The sequence below is a fragment of the Dendrobates tinctorius genome, unplaced genomic scaffold (genome assembly GCF_039654945.1).
Source record: "Dendrobates tinctorius isolate UK_male_01 unplaced genomic scaffold, ASM3965494v1 ptg000071l, whole genome shotgun sequence".
NCBI classification, from domain to species: Eukaryota; Metazoa; Chordata; class Amphibia; order Anura; family Dendrobatidae; genus Dendrobates; species Dendrobates tinctorius.
In genome coordinates this window covers 10,609,152-10,628,323 of record NW_027361739.1, presented here as the reverse complement: position 1 = coordinate 10,628,323, position 19,172 = coordinate 10,609,152, and the positions used below count along the sequence as shown (strand labels likewise).

Below are 19,172 nucleotides of genomic sequence, written 5' to 3'. Positions count from 1 at the left end.
TGTCCCATCAGTTGCAGCCTCCTGAAGCACAGTCCTTAAAGGGCCCTTATTGTCCAGGCAAATGCACGACACCACAAAGTTACTAAACGAGGCTCTGTTCACATCCGCACTAGGCTTTATGTCTAAGCAGAAGTCACGATGCAAAGCCTGACGGGCAACCTACGGACCCCACTGACTAACAATGGTGTCTGGCAGGGAGCCGCTGTGTCAATCACTGATTAGATGGGAAAGAAGAGAATACACATTGCTATGTCAGATCCAACAAACTGATACAAATGTGAACACAACCTATAGCAAGTCACTAATTAAGAACCCAAGAAGGTCCCTAGGAGATTCGGCAAGGCCTGGACAAATATTTAAGCAGCTCAATATGGCTCCTGAATAAGTAAAAACCACCCAGAAAGTCAAGTGCCACCAACACATTTCTGGGCACAGCGGCCACCTTAGACAAATTGGATCCTGAAGGCAAAATAAAAGGGGGGGTCATCCAAGGTTGGTCTCACATCCAGAAGAGTAAAAAAAAAAAAAAAAAAAAGATGATTTTTGCTCTCCACTGAACAAAAACAACCCGTAGTAACAATTACACAAGACTCCCCCATCCGGGGTGTGACACACAAGACATGTGACTGTCTGCAAAGCCAAGAACAACAATAATCTAGATGGCCATGAGAGTATTACTGTGGGTAAAGGAGGGGTTGCCCAGGATTAGAAAAAACATGGCCGCTTTCTTCTACAGCGCCACACCTGTCCAATGGTTGCATCTGGTACTGCAGCTCTGCTGTAACAGTGAATAGCACCAACATGCAATATCACACACAACTTGTGCACAGGAGTGGCACGCTTTAGAAACACTTTTTTAATTCTATTTCTAGGCCATCTCTTTAAGGCTGGAGACACACGGTGACTGAAAGCGAAGATCAGAGTAATGCAAGTGAATGGGGACTGCAGCAAGAGTTACGACTATCAAACTTTTTACGGTCCCATTCACTTACATTATGCGGAGACAGATCTTTGGTCGTGACCCCAGCCCTAAATCTGACAGGCGAGGGGAATCAGCATTCATTAGTTCCCATACCCTTCACCACTCCACAAAGTGATGTCTGCTCACTACAGACGGCATAAGGAAACTAATGTCAGCAGTAACAGGCGGGTGACAACGTGTTCATCAGCACTACAGGGCGGCATAATACATTCCTAGCACTGCAGGAACGAAGTCTGAGACAAAGGCCAAGTGCGAGGACTCGCAGGCTTACACTCTACCGAAAGGAGCGTGCGGAGGGTCCCAACAATATAGTCAGGCTAGAGGTGACAGAGCTACGGACGCCAATCACAGAGGGCATGCAGGCAAGTAGGAAGATGGTGAAGTAGTAGTACAGGCAGAGACCAGCTGGAAGCGGGCGACGGTCCTCACCGAGGGTCAGAAAAGGTGCGACCATCACCCACAGAGTGAGCAGCCAGGAAGGATCAATGCAGAACACAAAGGACCCAAAAGGAGAAAGAGGTGGGAGGGAAGCCGCAGATCTGAGGATGAGATAGGGGGTCCAGACTGGGGGGCATGGCAGATCAGCACAAGCAGAGCGGGCAATGGCGGCAAAGCCTTATTAATCAGCAGACTGCGGGCAGGCGACCATGGTGGCAGCCACACTTCCATCTGTCACATGACGGGCTCTACAGGGGCCACAGCATATACAGGGCCCCTCCCCCACCGACACACAGGGTCAGGGCGGTGGCATGCAAGGGGTTACTGAGGGGACCAGTGGGCAGGGGCCCTTTAACAGCAAATTAAATATGGGCATTTAAAGTGGGCGCGGGACAGGAAAGGGTGGGGAGAGCGGCATAAAAGGTGGAGAGACTTACAGGAGTGTGATAGTCCGCTGCCAGGAGGAGGGACGGGGGGCTCCGGCACCAGGGGGTCTTCTTATCCAGAATTCTTCTCTCCCCCCCCACAGGGGGGCAATAGGAAAGGTCGGGGGGGCGGATAATAAAAAATGTAACGTGCTCCTAGTCAGAGAGTTCCCAGGACAGAATGCACCGAGCCCCGGGGGTGAAGAAAACCGGCCGACAGCCTCCCCGAGGGCAAAACGTGGGGCCGGGGCGCTGCAGTGGCCTCCCCCGAGCTAGCGCCGAATCCTGGGGAGGAGAGGGGCAAAATGGCGCCGTCAGAGAGACGGACGGAGAGGAAGACTGCGAGGGAGGGGGAGGTGGAGACTCACATCGGGGGGAGGAAGCGTGGAGAGGAGGGGCTGTCAGCACTGGCGGCTGCTCCCAGGCTCCCCCGTGCGGCCAACCTGAGGAATGACGGCGCAGTACAGTCAGAACCACAAACCCACCTCATGGTCGTCAGGGGCCAGCTTCATTTCCGCATTATTTACAGAACTGGTAGGCCCCAATACAAAATGTCTTTTATTGTATGGAGTTCACATGGGCCCCCTGCACTCACTATAGTTAGGGTTGTTTGGGACCCTCCATAGTATGAGTATCCACCTTGTGACCAAAAACAGACATTTGGCATCAAAATTCAGAGTGTAGGGTGATAGATAAGGGGGTATCTACAGGGGGTGCAGCGGTAGAATTCTTATTCATTAGGGCCCAGCATCGGCCGTTCATAAGAAGGACTACCTCGTGACAGGAAAACTTGTCATGCAGCATTTGCTATCCCACAACTTCTGATAGGCCGCAGACAATTAATCGGAATGTCCCTAATCCAGATGTAGCGCACAAGTATCCGGCTCGGCAGAGGTCGCCAGTGTCACCCACTGACCGTGTGTGAAGACTCCCCACTCATCTGGAATTATTGCACTTACCAGGAGGAGCGTTTAGAGGATTTTAGGGACGGGGGGCAAAGCTCGTGACCGGCTATGTGTAGTGACCACGTACAGAGGAGGCGCACACAGCAGATGGACCGGGACAGAATGGAGTTAGGTGACTTTATTGTTAAAAATGAGGCAAAACCCTTCAGGTGAAAATGGAAACCTTCAGAAAATCTCTACAACACACAATGATATTTACAATGATGTAGCAGCTGCCAGAGCATGCTGGGAATTGTGGTTCCACAACAGTCAGTGTTGAAGACCACTGTGTTAGCCCCCAACCAACAAAATGTGAAGGGCTCAAACATTTCAATACACAAAGTCACAAAAAGCAGCTGCAGGGCAGAGTCTCAGATCTGTGCAAGCAAAGCATGTCTAATATAAGATGGCTAACCCAAGGACAAGGAAGGAGCTCCGGGAAGATCTCATGGCAGTGGGGACATTGGTTTCAGTCAATACCATAAGTAACGTACTCCATCGCAATGGTCTCCGTTCCAGAAGAGCCCGTAAGGTACCTTTACTTTCAAAGCGTCATGTCAAGGCTCGTCTACAGTTTGCTCATGATCACTTGGAGGACTCTGAGACAGACTGGTTTCAAGGTTCTCTGGTCTGATGAGACCAAGATCGAGATCTTTGGTGCCAACCACACACTTGACGTTTGGAGACTGGATGGCACTGCATACGACCTCAAGAATACCATCCCTACAGTCAAGCATGGTGGTGGCAGCATCATGCTGTGGGGCTGTTTCTCAGCCAAGGGGCCTGGCCATCTGGTCCGCATCCATGGGAAGATGGATAGCACGGCCTACCTGGAGATTTTGGCCAAGAACCTCCGCTCCTCCATCAAGGATCTTAAGATGGGTCGTCATTTCATCTTCCAACAAGACAACGACCCAAAGCACACAGCCAAGAAAACCAAGGCCTGGTTCAAGAGGCAAAAAATCAAGGTGTTGGAGTGGCCTAGTCAGTCTCCTGACCTTAACCCAATTGAAAACTTGTGGAAGGAGCTCAAGATTAAAGTCCACATGAGACACCCAAAGAACCTAGATAACTTGGAGAAGATCTGCATGGAGGAGTGGGCCAAGATAACTCCAGAGACCTGTGCCGGCCTGATCAGGTCTTATAAAAGACGATTATTAGCTGTAATTGCAAACAAGGGTTATTCCACAAAATATTAAACCTAGGGGTTGAATAATAATTGACCCACACTTGTATGTTTAAAATTTAACATTTAACTGAGCAACATAACTTTTTGGTTTGTAAGATTTATGCATCTGTTAATAAATCCTGCTCTTGTGTGAAGTTTGAAGGCTCTAACTTATTTGCATCTTATCAAACCTGCAGGGGGTTGAATACTACTTGTAGGCACTAATATATATATATATATATATATATATATATATATATACACTCACTGGCCACTTTATTAGGTACACCATGCTAGTAACGGGTTGGACCCCCTTTTGCCTTCAGAACTGCCTCAATTCTTCGTGGCAGAGATTCAACAAGGTGCTGGAAGCATTCCTCAGAGATTTTGGACCATATTGACATGATGGCATCACACAGTTGGCGCAGATTTGTCGGCTGCACATCCCTGATGCGAATCTCCCGTTCCACCACATCCCAAAGATGCTCTATTGGATTGAGATCTGGTGACTGAGGAGGCCATTTGAGTACAGTGAACTCATTGTCATGTTCAAGAAACCAATCTGAGATGATTCGAGCTTTATGACATGGCGCATTATCCTGCTGAAAGTAGCCATCAGATGTTGGGTACATTGTGGTCATAAAGGGATGGACAAGGTCAGCAACAATACTCGGGTAGGCTGTGGCGTTGCAACGATGCTCAATTGGTACCAAGGGGCCCAAAGAGTGGCAAGAAAAAATTCCCCACACCATGACACCACCACCACCAGCCTGAACCGTTGATACAAGGCTGGATGGATCCATGCTTTCATGTTGTTTACGCCAAATTCTGACCCTACCATCCGAATGTCGCAGCAGAAATCGAGACTCATCAGACCAGGCAACGTTTTTCCAATCTTCTACTGTCCAATTTCGATGAGCTTGTGCAAATTGTAGCCTCAGTTTCCTGTTCTTAGCTGAGAGGAGTGGTACCCAGTGTGGTCTTCTGCTGCTGTAGCCCATCTGCCTCAAAGTTCGACGCACTGTGCGTTCAGAGATGCTCTTCTGCCTACCTTGGTTGTAACGGGTGGCAATTTGAGTCACTGTTGCCTTTCTATCAGCTCGAACCAGTATGCCCATTCTCCTCTGACCTCTGGCATCAACAAGGCATTTCCGGACACAGAACTGCCGCTCACTGGATTTTTTTTCTTTTTCGGACCATTCTCTGTAAACCCTAGAGATGGTTGTGCGTGAAAATCCCAGTAGATCAGCAGTTTCTGAAATACTCAGACCAGCCCTTCTGGCACCAACAATCATGCCACGTTCAAAGGCACTCAAATCACCTTTCTTCCCCATACTGATGCTCGGTTTGAACTGCAGGAGATTGTCTTGACCATGTCTACATGCCTAAATGCACTGAGTTGCCGCCATGTGATTGGCTGATTAGAAATTAAGTCTTAACACACAGTTGGACAGGTGTACCTAATAAAGTGGCCAGTGAGTGTATATATACATACATACACACACACACACACACATACATATACACACTATAATTTGTTATAACTAACTGTAGTTAGTTACTATGTCCAGGCAGCGCTGGGCTCTTCAGCTAGTTTATTATAAAGGTGCATTGTCACCAGTCATAAGAAACCCAGATATTTTACCCCTTACCTGCCATTCTCACCCCAGAAAAGGTGTCACAGATCAGATAATGCTATCGGTGCTGCTCACCTCTCGGTGTGGTAGTGAGTGGTACCAGAATAACCCTGGCTTATGTTCGGCTCAGTTCACATGTCCAGTAGTCATTAGTTAGAACTAGTGATGAGTGAATGTGCTTGATAAGGTGTTGTCTGAGCAAGCTTGGGTGCTAACCGAGTGTCTTCGGGGTGCTCGAACGACATGTTAGAGTCCTCGCGGCTGGTCGACAACCACAAAACATGCATGATTACCTGTTCTTTAGGCCATCCCTGCATGTGTTGCGACTGTCGAACAGTCACGAGAAATGCAGACGCGGGGACTCGTACATACAAGTGCTTCTCACAAAATTGTTGAGAGGAAAATGAGAGACACCAGACCCAACAATGCAGACGAGCTGAAGGCTGCTATCAAAGCAACCTGGGCTTCCATAACACCTCAGCAGTGCCGCAGGCTGATCGCCTCCATGCCACGCCGCATTGATGCAGTAACTGATGCAAAAGGAGCCCCGACCAAGTATTGAGTGCATTTACTGAACATACATTTCAGTAGGCCAACATTTCAGATTATAAAATCATTTTTCAAGCTGATGTTATAAAGTATTCTAATTACTGAGATAATGACTTGAGTTTTCATTGGCTGTAAGCCATAATCATCAACATTAAACAGAAATAAACACTTGATATACATCACTGTTTGTAATGACTATATCCAATATGAATTTCACTCTGTTGAAAAACTGAAATTAACTTTTTGATGATATTTTAATTTTGTGAGAAGCACTTGTATTATTCTAGCACGCCGAAGACACTCTGTTAGCTCCGGAGCATGGTCGGATAACACCTCATCCGAGCACGTTCACGCTCATCACTAGTTAGAATGAATCCAATAGTAATCCAAGATGTGCAGACACAGCATTTTAGTCCATTTTTAACCCCTTCACTACCGGAGCTTTTTTCGATTTTCGCTCCTCTTTCCAGAGCCATAACTTTTTTATTTTTCTGTCTATATGGCTATGTGAGGGCTTATTTTTGCGGGACGAGTTGCACTTTTAAATGACACCATTGGTTTTACTCTGTTGTGTACTCGAAAATGGGAACAAAATTCCAAGTGCGGTGAAATTGCAAAAAAAAGTGCAATCCCACACTTATTTTTTGCTTGGCTTTTTTGCTAGGTATCCCTAGATGCTAAATCTGACCTGCCATTATGATTCTCCAGGTCATTACAAGTTCATAGACACCAAACATGTCTATGTCCTCATATCTAAGTGGTGAAAACAAATTCCAAAGTTTGCTTAAAAAAAAAAAATAAAAAATAAAAAATTGCGCAATTTTCCCGAGACCCGTAGCATCTCCATTTTACGTGATCTGCGGTCGGGTGACAGCTTATTTTTTCCGCGCCGGGCTGACATTTTTTAATGATACCACTTTTGTGCTGATTCGTTCTTTTGATTGCCAGTTATTGCATTTTAATGCAATGTCGTGGAGACAAAAAAACGTAATTCTGGCGTTTTGAATTTTTTTCTCGCTACGCCGTTTAGCGATCGGGTTAATGCTTTTTTTTTTTATTGATAGATCGGGCGATTCTGAAGGCGGCAATACCTAATATGTGTATGTGGGATTTTTTTTTACTGTTTTATTTTGATTGGGATGAAAGGGGGGGTGGTTTGAACTTTTAATATAATAATAATCTTTATTTTTATATAGAGCTATAATATTCCACAGCGCTTTACAGTTTGCACACATTTTCATCACTGTCCCCGATGGGGCTCATACTCTAAATTCCTTATCAGTATGATATTGGAGTGTGGGAGGAAACCGGAGTACCCGGAGGAAACCCACGCAAACATGGGGAGAACATACAAACTCCTTGCAGATGGTGTCCTTGGTGGGATTCGAACCCAGCGCTAACCACTGAGCCACCGTGCTTTTAGTTTTTTTTTGTTTTTTTTTTACTTTTGGCATGCTTCAATAGCCTCCATAGGAGGCTAGAAGCATGCGCAACCCGATCGGCTCTGTTACATATGGGCGATGAGCAGATCGCCCATATGTAGCAAATTTACTCCTGTGCTTTCAGCGCCGACCACTGGGTGGCGCTGAAAGCCATATGCCTGGAACAACCATAGAGGTCTCAGAGACCTCTGGTTGTCCAGGCAACATGATGCCGACCCCCAATCACATGACGGGGGTCGGCGATGAGGTCATTTCCGGCCTGGCAGCCGGAAATGCTATTTAAATGCCCGCTGTCAGCTTTGACAGAGGGATTCAACTAGTTAATAGGCGCGGGCGGACGGCGATTCCGTTCGCGCCTATTGCGGGCACATGTCAGCTGTTCATAACAGCTGACATGTTGCGGCTTTGAGGTGGGCTCACCGCCGGAGCCCACCTCAAAGCGGGGGACCTTACCAATGACGTATTATTACTTCACCGGTAAGGAAGGGGTTATATAACTGATTTCCGCTCAATCCGTTTTTTTGTTTAACAGAATACGGATCGTTAATCAGCTATCAGCTTCTCTTTCATTTGTGACGGATCCCTTTTTTGCTTACTGGATCCAGCAGAGATCAGTTATTTAAAAACAGGCTAAAAGGATTGCTACAGAATGCATTCTTACAGATTATTATTGGACATGTGAACAGTGCTTTACTAAGATAGGCAGTCACTTTGTGATGGGTGGAGGACCATCCTGAGACCCTTTCCCAACATGACAACACTTTAGCAGCTCCTCTGAACAGCACTGGTTGCATCTTCTTAAGTGACCACGGCTGTGTTACATTTCCCATCACTTTGGGTGGACAGGAATGATGCCATGGAGGGCAATATTGTGCCCACACTCCACACTTTTCAGGATCGGTGACGGGTCCATAACCAGAAAATTACTGCATATCCAATTTGCTGAATCTACAAGTTTACACCAATAAAAAAACGCTATCAGGTTGTGAGAACAACTATCCATTGATGGCATGGCTGTGGACATCTCGCAGTACATGAACACCAGATGAATGGGTTAGATTGCGAGCGTACGGTCCTGTGGCTGGCGAGCTCACATGTAGAGAGCAGGGCCAGTGCTGCAGACACTGGTGCGGCTGTGGGTGTGGAGCCTACAATGAACACACACCTGGACGGCATTACACCACTCCCTGGGAATGTGAATCGCTCTGCTGCAGCCTTTTTTCAGTATGGTAGGCTGGTGACAGCAGTACGCACCTTGTGCTTGTAGGCCTGGATTGCTTCATCACCCGTAATGCCACAAACGGACAATTTCATAAAAGAGGATCATGGTATTTTAGTAAAGGACAGTGTGGGTATATAGCAAGGCTGCCATCACTCACGTTGGTGCAGATCTCAGCACACTTGGAGAAATCTGCAGACAATCAGATGGGGTGGCCTGTGTATGTCAGACAGCAAACAGGGGCCAATTCATACATGTCTAGTGATGAGTGAGTGTCCTCAGATAAGGTCTTATCTGAGCACGCTCAGGTGCTTACCTAGTAACTTCAACATGCTCGAAAAATGGAGTCCCTGTACCTGAACGTCTTGCGGCTTTTCAACAGCACATGCAGGGATTGTGGCTTTGTTAGGAAATAAGCCTAAGTCTAAAAGCCGCGAGACATGCAACTTCGGGGTCTCCAACGTGTTATTCGAGCCCGCCGCAGACACTTGGTTAGCACCTGAGCGTCCTCAGATAACACCTTATCCGAGGACGTTCGCTCATCACTAATGTCTATGCTGAACTGTAGGAACATAAGACAGGACCTAGCAGTCACGTGCCATACATACAAATAACCCTGCTGAGACCAGCGATTGGCTGCAGGGGTCACATGAACAGTTCAGAACCCGGTGGTGATCACTAGAGCTGGCGGTAGAGTTAAATCTGTAGGTCTAGGTTACGGTCTGATTTTATATCACTTCCTGCTCTTGTAAAATCCAACAAACCCCTTCTATGACTAAACATATGCTAAAAGGCACCCCTTTCACATACCCTTGGCCAGGTTACAATAGGGTCCCTCACCCCAAAACGAACGTGGTGTGGCATCAAGTTTGTGTAGGATTTTTTTTAATAAATTGTAGTGTATAGCAGCCATATTTACATGTATGAGTGGAGGTCAGCCATATATAACCTTGTCTGGTGCTGCCAGATTGTGTAATGCTGAAACTATCACTTTTGCGGCTGCTCGGACCCAGTACTGCGCCAGATGCAGGCGCTGCAGATCAGACATACCTACAATGCCTCCATAGGGCACTATATTGCTTCTTTCCCCAAAAAACTTTGCTCCAGCACAATATATTTTGGAATATTTTCATGTCCCATAAGGGCTAACTGCCAAACTAATAAGACGCCTATTTACCCGCTTTTTCTCGTGCGTTTTTTAGCGCACCCCTCATTTTCTCGAGAGCACAGCCAGACGCAGCTCGGGGTAAGCATTGGTCTTTGTTCTCTACTGTACAGCCCTGCAGGATATGTTGACACTATAAATAAAAGCACACTGTCAGCAGCTACAGCAGTGGCCACTAGAGGGCCACCTCCACACGCCAGGAATGCACCAAAGAGCCTCCCGCGCACAACACAAACAACCTAGGGAGGGGCATGATGTCAGAGGGGAGACAGCAAAGCATGCAGGGTAATGTAGTCCTGGCAGAGCCCACAGGCACAATGCAAAACAAGCATGCTGCTGCCTCCAGCTCAGTGCAGCATGTTCCTGCTTACAGATAGGGGCTGTATCTGACTCCCACACTGCGGGAGCACCAGCCTAGCATCCAGCACACCATGCCACAGCTGGAAATCTGCAGTGGAGGAAATGGCTAGAAACCAATCTGGCATTTTAGAAATTCAGACCTGTGTTGCATGCGTGAACTGGAATCCTGTTATCCTGTGACACTGTAGATCCTTTATTTACTGGGGGTCACCCTAGTGCACGGGGCTTGACGTATTGCATAACATGACAGCGCCGTGCAGAAGAGCTTGCAATCTAGTGGACACTGGCTCATTCGTAATGCTAGAGCTGACAGTCGTTACAAGACGCAGCATCATAATTCCGCCAAATTAATCCTGTCCCGGCAGAGGCGATGCTCCTTACCCCACACAATACACCTGGGATTAAAGCCGTCATTATACAGACCGCTCCTGAAATAATTATCCCTTTTTCTATACAATCCAGGGGTGTCCTGGTAATCTACAGGCGCGGGGGGGGGGGGTTCATTGTGCTAATGGAAAACAAAGCGCACATCGCCGTAGTCTGTAATTCTATCACATTAGACACCAACCACGAGGTCACAGTACATTAGGCAAAAAAAAAAAAAAAACAGCCTGCCCCGATAGCACTGCTCAGTTATGCCACCATGAACTAACCCCCGGACTCCGTTTCGCTTCATTTCCACCGATAATATTTTTAAAAATGAGCAGGAATTAGTAAATTGCTCCTCTCATCCCCCAATACCTCACTGACAACTGTGTTACATAAGAGTTGTATTTCTTCAATGGATTGGGAAAAGATATTATCTACAGAAAATGCTAGAAATAGAAGAAAAAAAAAAAAAAAGTCCACTAGGGTATAGGAGTAAAAACCTGAAAAGGGAGCAACGATGGATATGTCATGTTAGTAGATAAAAAAAAAAACCTCCCAAAAAACTACAAATCCCATAACACCCTGAAAAAAAAAGAGTTCCTGAAATACATAGCTTTAAAAGTATATGCACGAGTCTGGGTCATGTGAAAAGTGAGAAGGGGGCTGTGGCCTGCGGAGCTTACACTTTTGCAGCAGGATTGCGGGGGTTTGGTGGGGAGGGTCCTTAGCATGGTAGGCTGACATGGAGGGAAATTCCAAAACAATAGAGGTAAGGAAGGCGTGGACCTAAAGCAAATGTGGTAGGAAACCCTATTAAAGGCAAAGTGTGTACTTACAGGCAGACGAGGGAAAAGCTGCGGATCTCAGCACAGAGACGGCACCGATCATTGCTGCTGCCTCTGAATCATATTCCAGCTTTGCACTAACCACACACAAGCTGCACTAATGTGAGCTCCTGCAACACTCCCTCCCCTCTACACCACCAGGATGAGTCCACGGAGGCCCCAGGGGAGGACACCATGCACCTCTACGTCTCGCAAGCACTACACACCAATAAAGCAAGCCAAGGAAGCTGTGCAGGGCTCCAGACAGCACCACGGGCACTTAGATAAAAAGGACTTAATGCATCTGCGCCAAATGAGCCAAACATTAGCATGTCTGTAAGAAGAGCTCTACCCTTTCTGCCTTCTCAATGGTATTTCCAACTGCTGCTTGCTCAGAAAAATGGGAGTGCAGTACCAGGCTATGGCCACCAGAGGGGAGTGGAGCTTACACAACGTGTCACATGCTGGAGTTCATTTACCACCGGTCTTATTACGCAACAGGCGTATAATGCACGGATTACACGAGCTGCTAATATCTGACGCCATAAGGCCGGGTTCAGACGGCGTATACTAAATCGTCTATTTACCATCCAGACGATTCTGCTTCCATACGCAATCGTTTTGTACATCCATATGCCATACGGGTTTGACATGAACAATTCAAGAAATAATAAAAGGCCAAATGCAGTTTCCAATGTTAACAACTGCACTGGATCTGTGATAAATACATGACGCACCGACGGTTTTCTGCGCGCTTATTGACTTATAATTGTCAAGCCTGATCTGAAATACGGATCAAAGTACCGCCTGCCGCGTTTTTTTACACACAGATCATCGGTACGTGTGTAAAAACGATGATATGGGCAGCCACATTGACTTGCACTGGTCCGTGTGTCCAGATGCCACCTGTTTAAAAGCACTTTTAAAACACTCGTGTGAACAATGGCTTAGGCTGGGATGAGACGCGTGTATTTCACGGGCCGTATATGGACCTCAATGCTCAGACTGATCGTAGATCTTTCAACCCGGACTAAAAACCTGATTATATATATAAAGCTGTAACTTCAATACACTGGCAGTCCAGGCATTGCGGCCTTAGATAAATTCACACACTTCTATAATTACCGTAATAAAGACATTAATTAGGCTAATAAATAGGACTTTGTACCATATGATCCAAATGCAAAAAAACCCTCTACTTTGGGGTATTAACGCTTTTGCTTTTAGTTTCTCCTTAGCAGTAGTCAGTAACATCCATCTGTTGCTAAACTGCAACTCCTAACATGCCTGTAAAGCAGTAGTCTCAAGCCCTCGACTGTCCAGGCATGCTGGGAGTTGTAGTTCCTCAACAGCTGGAGACCAAATAGTTCTAAAAACATTAGAAAACCTCCTGACATCCAACAGTCCCATGTGGGGATATTCATCCAGTACACCGTAAGATAAGACTCCTATAAACGTGGTCACACAGTGCAGCTGGCTCTGTCAATGGCCGCAGGAACGTGAGGCAAAGTCATTGCAGAATATCGGCTGTGTGACCGGTGGCACCATGAGGCCGCACCCGAATCCAGACATGCTACAAAAGCCGCTCCAGGAAACAAAAAATGTCATCCAGTTCCAATAACTCTGCCGATTAGCCGTGTGTATAGGCCCTATAGAGGCTATAAGCGCCCATTCTTTAGATAAGTAAAAGTCCCGATAGTCGTCCTGCCCCGCCAGATCTATAAATTATCACCTATCCTGTGGCTAGATCATATCTTTGCTGGGCACCCCTTTAAAGCTTGAAATCCCTTTAATCCATTTTTGTCACTGAATCCCAATGCAAAATTTCTACAAGTGAAGTTAGTAGAGACTTTTGGTAAAATCATGGGTGACTAATTGGGAAAAAAACATACATGACAAATGTGATCATGGACAGTCACTGTAATCCATTGCAGCATATGCCTAAGGCCACGTTCACACGGTCAGTATTTTACCTCAGTATTTGTAAGTCACAATGCGGAGTGGCTGATAAATCCAGAAGTGGTGACGTGTTTCTATTATACTTTTCCTCTGATTGTTCCATTCCTGGTTTTAGCTTACACATACTGAGGTAAAATACTGACCAAATACTGAGCGTGTGCACGTGGCCTATAATAAGCCCATTCACACAGGCAGGTTATACCAAGCTGATCACGTTATACCAAGCTGATCACGTTATAAGGCCATGTTCACATGCTCAGTATTGGGTCAGTATTTTACCTCAGTATGTGTAAGCCAAACCCAGGAGTGGGTGAAAAATACAGACGAGGTGACGTGTTTCTATTATACGTTTCCTCTGATTGTGCCACTCCTGAGGTAAAAAACTGACCAAATACTGAATGTGTGAACGTGGCCTAAAGGCCACAGCAGAGAAAATTCGTCGGAACTCAGCAATTGTGTATGGGAGCTTCATGAGTCTTCCCACACAGATGATGTTGGGGTAGAGAAGGATCAGGGCCATAGAATTTCAGCTGCCGCTCCCTTTGGAGATGAGCCGCCACCATAGGAGTCTAATATAGTGTCTCATAGACAGTATAGGAGAGCTCGGCTGAGTGTTACTGTATATGGGGGAAGCAGGAGAAATAGCTGTGGAGTGAATGAGCACTTGGCCGACAGGTATCTAATGTGTATGGGGTCTTAACAAGTTGACCAGCACTTATTTAAAGATTCCTTTACACAAGCCGATGCATAATGTATGAGAGTCTATACACGCACGTATGTGTGACCCACCATGTCTAAGCATTTACTAAGATCCAGCCATTACATATAGATTCTCAAGCAAATATTTGACTGGCAAAAAAGGGGCAATGTCCAGATATCAGATCTGTCCTGGTTACCTGCATCCAGAAGATCCACATGTTGATGGCAAGAAACTTCTGTCCGTGCGCAGTCATGAAGCCAAAACCACATAGAAACACGCAAATGGCCGTATCCAGCCTGGGAAAGGGGCATCTGTAGAAATAAGAGGAGCCATATATTATGTATGAGCGCCAAAACGTCCCCAAACAGAGCAACCAATAAGATTTCCCTCAGCTTCAAGGGCATGCTGAGAACAGTAGTTCCACTCCGACTGGAGAAGCTGAGGTTGGCAATCTAGGCCGCATTGACACACAATAGGCCTCATTTATCAAAAGTGTTTTTCTAGCCCATAGCAACCAATCACAACACAGCTTCCATTTCTTAAACTGCTGTGGTAAAATGAAAGCCGAGCTGTGATTGGTTGCTATGGGCCGACACTTTAGAGTATGGTGGCACTTTTCGCTCTGTATATTTTTAAATGCATTTTTTAGGTGAGGCCATGCTATGTTCACCAGGAGTCTACAACTTCCTGTTATTGCCTTTTAACCCAATCCCCATTTTTTACAAATACGGCAACACAAACTTAAGTTTTTAATGTTTTACACCTTTAACCCTAAAAATCCTAAAAACAATACCTCACACAGGTCTATCACTGAAAAATAAAAAAAAAGTTACAGGAAAATGATCATTTTTACCACGCAATAAACATAATAAAAACAAAAATCCCCTAAAAAACAATGGTGGAATTTATTTTATTTTTTTTGCAAAAAAATAAAAAATAAAAGTTTATGGGTCTTGAAAAAAGGGGATTAAAAAAGAAAAAACACAAATTAACAAAAACATAAATATTCTGAGACCAGGGGGAGGGGCAGGGGGGTTATAGTTGAAAAAATGCCATCTAATGGTAATAATATTGCACAAATGTTCTTCTGTTATGTTATGGGACATTATATGTATACTTTGTATTACACTCAATAAAGACGGTTTTTAAAAAAATATATATATATATTCTGAGACCGGAAAGGGTGTAATTTACAATGACTGTGCACATGCCTTACTAAGGAAACAATTAAAGGGGGTTGTCCGGTGTAAGGCCTCATACCCATTGGCGATTAAAAAAACGGTCCGATTTCTGGACTGGGAAAAAGGGTGGAGTGTTATGCCAGTGTCATGCAATTTCTATGCGATTTTTTATTTTCCATCCGTTTTTTTTTCCCAGCCACTCTTTTTCTACAGTCATTTACAGGACCACTTACAGTGTTCTATACCACAGAATAGTGATGTATCCGTCAAAAACGGATGGAAAACGGATGGTCCGTTTTTGGTCTGTTTTTTAATCGCACCCATTGACTTCTATTGACGCAAATCGCAGCATGCTGAGATTTTTTTTCTCAGACCGATTTTGGCTGAGAAAAAAATCGCAAGTGAGATGTCACCCATTCACTAACATGGGTCAGAGTGCAATCCGATTAAAAATCGGATTGCAATCGGCCGATTTAATCGCCAATGGGTATGAGGCCTTAGGGTAAAAGTCTTGAGGATTCTCCGGGAGGTGCCAGGAGCAGAAGGTTATGTGACCACAAGTATGCAATTTGTATAGTTCTGGCCACATTCCGACTAGATGCGTCTAGCCTCACTCAATGTCATGTATTGGGCAAAGTCAGACACGTCTAGTCGGAATGTGGCCTTAAGTATGTACCTTTGGTCACATGACCGCCTGCCCCAGGTGCCGGCCATGGAGAAGTCTCAAAGCACAGAGTGCGCTTGATATGAGCACCAATCTACAGTCACCCATAGTGACTGCAGACTTTTAGCCTAAGGCCGGACAACCCCTTTATGAATATGGACTGAATAGAGGAGGGCCCCAATCTGGTGTACTCAAGTTACCCATGTAATGTGTGTCATTTGAATGGCCGTGATGTCATTATAAATTTCCTCCGCTATGTGGTATGTCATCTTTTTCACCAAATTGTTCACTACACAGACCTCATCAAAACAAAACCTGTAAGGCTATGTGCACACGGTGCAGATTCACCCGCGGATTTTTCCGCGCGGATTTTGCACAATCTGCAGGTAAATCGGCAGGTCAAAAGACCTGCGGATTAGCCTGCGGTTTTGCTCTGCAGTTTATCACCTCCACGATGGAGGAGATGGCAAACCACAGCAGAATCCGCAGAAAAGAATGACATGTCAAAACCGCGCGGAAAAATCTGCACCGTCTGCACAGCGGTTTCAATTTTCCATAGGCTAGAATGGTACTGTACATCACCTGCAGTTCTGCTGCGGATCCGCAGGACCATATCCGCTACGGATCCGCAGCGTGTGCACACAGCCTAAGGCTTCCAGTTTTCCGTCAATGGAGCTGTATCAGGGCTTATTGTTTGTGTTAGGCGAGTTGATGCTTTACTGATACCATTCTGAGGAACATATAACGTATTAGTTGCTTTTTATTGACTCTTTTTAAGGTATGTGGATTGAAAAACATCAAATCTGGTATTTTGCTTTTATTTTTGTCTTTACAACACTTACCGTATGGGTTAATTAATTTGATATTTTTATAGATCGCATTATCAGACATAGCGATAGCAGAAATGTTTATTTTTAAATGGTGATTTAAAAAAAAAAAAAATCTAACATTTTTTTAAATGTATTACTTCCATAGGGGACTTGAACCTCATGTGCTCTACACACTGCTGGCATTGTAATGTAGCACATCATGCTTTGGTTGGGTTTACAACTGCTCCCCCCAGGCTAAGATACATGTATGTTTATGCATCCGGTATACTTACCTCACTGACTGCTGCTGCATTCTGTATTTCTCACAAATCCCACTACACAAAGTTCTCCTTTTGTCTGGTGATACTGGGATGTTTTGGCCTGGAAATAAAAAACAAAAACACTGAAACATAATTTTTATTGTAATAAATTACATCAATTGCGATCTGATTGGATCCCAAAAATGTTATGCACATTATTGTATTTTTTTTTACATTTTATTTTTCTTAAACATAATTTATATTTCTCTTTTGCCAACTTATAATTTGCGTCTGTATACTTCTCTCTGGTGTTTTGATCTCCAAATGGATCAATGATAATGATGTACGCGTATTCTAAGTATTTAAAGGGGTATTACAACTTTTCGTACAATGAAGTTACACAATCCTGCCTTGATTCCGCTCAGTTTTCAAGATCTCTGATTGCTGTTATTCAATGGGAACCATTCATGTTTGCTTCCAGGGGATAGAAATGTGACAGTGTGGCTCTCTGCAGTACAGTGACCCATAATTCTTACTTACTGCTAACCCTTTCATCCCTAGAATACCTGTAAGGTGACATTCACACAACCATATTTTCCGTCCAAGTGCTGTTAGGGAACAAAAAAGCGCTAAAAACAAATGTTGTTTAATAGGGTTGTTCAGATGACCATTTTTTCCCACGGACCGAATGTTCGTATGAGAAAAATGGCAGCCAGCACCATTCTCTTCCATGTTTTGAATGAAACTTGCCCATTCAAGTCTATGGGTGGGTATAAAAAAAATGGGATCCCATACGGATCAACCCTATAGCATGAAATTTTTATGGATACTTTGCCTTTGTTAACTTCGGAATTTGTATCTGCTCTCTAAAATTTTTCATAACTGCTGATGTATGATACTGGATGCCATACTGATGAAATAACATCTGCACTTTCTGAATGAGCAGTGAATTATTTTTTTTACGTCCTTGTGTGAACTTAGCTTAAGTGTGGCTTGAAGTTCTTAAGGGGAATGTGTCATCAGAAAATGACCTATTGTTTAAATCACGCTTTTGCGTTAAATATATTTTTACAATTTGGGGCAATGTTTTTCCCCCCATTATTATGGTCTAGATCAAAAATAAAAATCAGAGATCTTGTCTATTGTGATTGATGGATCCTGTGTTATCAGTATTACCTCTCATGGCAACCTTGTGTCTGATGATAAGGAGTCTGCTGAAAATTCTCCCTGAAAGGAAAGGAAGTATGGTTCCAAATTAGTCCCACAAGATTTTTAGTTTTGTTTTGTAATACATCATGATAAGGAAAAAAAAAAAAGCTGAAAGCAATACTGCGTTCTTTACCACGTTTTCAGAAAATCGTGGCACATAAACCGCATGGCAGACGCATTCCAATTGCCACCCTTAAGGTCACAGATTTGAAAACCACTTCAATAGGTGACGACTTAAAGGAGCCATTTTATGTGGCCAGCCGCTTGCAGGATAGCCCCATGACATAGGATTCATGCGGTCCTTTGGTAGTTCAGACTGCAAGTCCGATGCAGAAATCCCAGGATAAGATTTCCGCCCTGGGTTCCACATCAGATACACAACTGACTTTATTGATGTGCAGGAAGAAATATTACTGCATGCGACTACATGTACGTATACATTTTATATGGAGATATGGCCAATCATAGGTGTGAGCGCATGGATATACGTGTGGCTGTATGATTATATATAGTCACATACATATGTGTGTAAGATTCTGTGCTTGCAAGGCGGATCCATATTTATGCATATCATTAGGTGCGTGTACATGACTGTATATATATACAGTATGTGTGTGTGTTAACCCTTCCGATGCCTGATCCTCCCAGCCAGCCCCTCTGCCAGGTACCTGCTGTATCCTGCACTATGCCATGGCACAGAGTATCAGAGCCCAGCTGATCATACAAAGTTCCAGTATCTGGCCTGTTTATAGCTGATGAAGACAGAGGCATCTACTCCAGCCATTCTCCACATCCAGCCACTACAGTGCCCCACACCTGGCCAGCCCCTGCTTCCCTACATGCCCAGGGGTGCCCCTCTCACCCCACC

The 19,172-nt window shown here is 44.9% G+C and overlaps 1 protein-coding gene across 5 annotated transcripts in view; it reads right to left on the bottom strand.

Annotated features, from left to right (window-relative positions):
- Window positions 1-18,318, bottom strand: part of KANSL1 (KAT8 regulatory NSL complex subunit 1) — a 127,952-nt gene extending 109,634 nt beyond the window's left edge. For 2 of the 5 annotated variants that reach the window (XM_073582375.1, XM_073582380.1), the window contains exon 1: window positions 11,535-11,720. The gene's annotated coding sequence lies outside the window, so the exon portion shown is untranslated. Of the gene's footprint in view, window positions 1-1,857; window positions 2,180-11,534; window positions 11,721-11,874; window positions 11,989-14,377; window positions 14,493-17,128; window positions 17,217-18,271 lie in introns of those variants that run through there. The other 3 variants (XM_073582378.1, XM_073582379.1, XM_073582377.1) reach the window with 3 other exon arrangements.
- Between the last annotated feature and the right edge of the window lie 854 nt (window positions 18,319-19,172).